The sequence below is a fragment of the Moschus berezovskii genome, chromosome 9, assembly GCF_049115385.1.
Source record: "Moschus berezovskii isolate FMDL1 chromosome 9, NW_MosBer_1.0, whole genome shotgun sequence".
NCBI lineage: Eukaryota > Metazoa > Chordata > Mammalia > Artiodactyla > Moschidae > Moschus > Moschus berezovskii.
Window position 1 is genome coordinate 66,223,392 of NC_142468.1, and position 2,669 is coordinate 66,226,060.

Consider the following 2,669-nt stretch of genomic DNA (forward strand, 5'->3'; position numbering starts at 1 on the left):
CTTCAGCACAAGGTCTGTGACAGATGAAAAATCCATCCTACTCCTGCTGTTATTAATGAAAGGAATGAACTATACGTTTGAAACCTTTATAGCTAAACTTCTAATGACTAATTTTCTGTACTGTACATAAAGAGAAAATGTATAGAAGTGGAGCCTTGGGAACAAGTTTATTCATTGGATTATCTCACTCCTTAAGAATATCATTTTGAACAAAGTAAAGGTCCATGCTAAATAAATGTCTCTCCTTTTGTGTAAAAACCTGTATAGCAAAAATGCTTATGTTAATAAAATAATATAATCTATATACAAGATGTAAAGGACAGTTACTTTATATATTTTTCTGGCTGGTATAAGATACAAATGGAAGATTATCATTCTTGAATTTGTTAGCTATTGCTAGGTTAAAAAAAAAAAACTCAATGACTTATAACAGTAGTCATTTATTATTATAGTTCACATGTCTGTGAGTCTCCTAGAAGTCAGCTCAATTCAGCTGGGCTCACCTACACATCTGCTGTGCAACTGGAAGTTGTCTATGGATTCTGCTCTAGGTTGACATTGTTTGAGGCAAATTAATTAGGGCAACTCTGTTCCAATTGTCTCTCCTCCTCCAAGAACCAGTGAGTGAGTCTGGGCATGCTCTTCTCATGGTGGTGGCAAAATTATTAGAGAACAACTGAAATTCTCAAGCACTTTTCCAATCCCTTGCTTATCTCATGATTTCTAGTGTCCCACTGACCAAAGCAAGTAATATGACCAAACACAGATTCAATGGAAAGGGAAATATATTGATATCTGTTGCTTGATGGAAGAAGTGATAAACTCAAGGAAAGATAAAGAATGAGAGTCATTAAAGCAACCTACCACATAATTGATAAAAGCCATGAACAATAAACAGGATTAATATGAAATATACAAAGCAAACTAAGAAACATTTAGAAAATTGTGGAAATAACACAAATTTCTTTTTTGCCTGATTATAAAAGCTACACCAAGACTTACAACCTCCAAAGTATATACTCCTCATTACACTATATCAGAGAGTAACCAACAACCCCTGGAATGTAAATTCTGATTCGGGCACCTCTGATGTTAACTAACAGCCCCTTAGCTATAAAATAAAATTAACTTAAACACACCATGTACCTACCTCATACTGTTCATATAAAAATATTTTAAGGTCAATTACAGGTAACACAAGACATAAGGAACAATCTTTAAAATACAGTGTGGCCCAGAGCCGCGGAGTCCAAGCCGGTTCTCCGCCGATCGATCAGTCGTCTGCTGACTCTTTCCTTCCACGATGACAGATGCCGCCGTGTCCTTCGCCAAGGACTTCCTGGCAGGTGGAGTGGCCGCGGCCATCTCCAAGACCGCGATAGCGCCCATCAAGCAAGTGAAGCTGCTGCTTCAGATGCAGCATGCCAGCAAGCAAATCACTGCAGATAAGCAGTACAAGGGCATCATAGACTGCGTGGTTCGTATCCCCAAGGAACAGGGAGTCCTGTCCTTCTGGCGTGGTAACCTGGCCAATGTGATCAGATACTTCCCCACCCAGGCTCTCAAGTTTGCCTTCAAAGATAAATACAAGCAGATCTTCCTGAATGGTGTGGACAAGAGGACCCAGTTTTGGCGCTGCTTTGCAGGGAATCTGGCATCAGGTGGTGCCGCCGGGGCCACGTCCCTGTGTTTTGTATACCCTCTCGACTTTGCCCATGCCCGTCTAGCAGCCGACGTGGGCAAAGCTGGAGCTGAAAGGGAATTCAGAGGCCTCGGTGACTGCCTGGTTAAGATCTACAAATCTGACGGGATTAGAGGCCTGTACCAAGGCTTTAACGTGTCCATGCAGGGTATTATCATCTACCGAGCTGCCTACTTTGGTATCTATGACACTGCCAAGGGAATGCTTCCAGATCCCAAGAACACTCATAGCTTCATCAGCTGGATGATCGCACAGCCGGTCGCGGCCGTTGCTGGGTTGACTTCCATCCATTCGACACTGTGCATCGCGGCATGACGATGCAGTCAGGGCGCAAAGGAACTGATATGTACACAGGCACGCCTGACTGCTGGAGGAGGATTGCTCGTGGCGAAGAAGCCAAAGCCTTTTTCAAAGGCGCGTGGTACAGTGTTCTCAGAGGCATGGGCGGGGCGTTTGTGCTTGTCCTGTATGATGAAATCAAGAAGTTCACCTAAGTTATTTCCTAGTTTTTCTCCTGTGACTAGGCATGTTGTATTATATAACATATCTTGAGCATTCCTGACAGACTGTTAGCTGTCTATTTATCAATGGCAACTATTTACTGGTTGAAAATGGGAAGCAATAATATTCACCTGACCAGTTTTCTCTTAAAGCCATTTCCAGGACGACGATGGGACCCAATTTTTATTTCAGTCACTCCTGGCAAATAACACATTGGAAGAAATAAAAAATACCTGGAATAAAAAAAAATAAAATAAAATACAGTATGGTAGAATAATTATATAATATTCAATAAATCCCTCCTAATGCTGCTTTTTTCATCTTTCAACACTCATATGCTCGGTTCTTAAGACTAGCTCTTATGCTCTTTCTATGATTTTTTGTTCATTTCACAAACCCTTTGAACTGCTGATTATAAGTGCCATTTTCATTTCTTCAGTGCCCCCTCAGTTTCTTAAAATCTTGC

General features: G+C 41.2%; 1 pseudogene; it reads left to right on the top strand.

Moving 5' to 3' along the window:
- Nucleotides 1–1,303: 1,303 nt before the first annotated feature.
- LOC129562881 (ADP/ATP translocase 2 pseudogene) lies at nucleotides 1,304–2,426 on the top strand (annotated as a pseudogene).
- The last annotated feature ends 243 nt before the right edge of the window (nucleotides 2,427–2,669 follow it).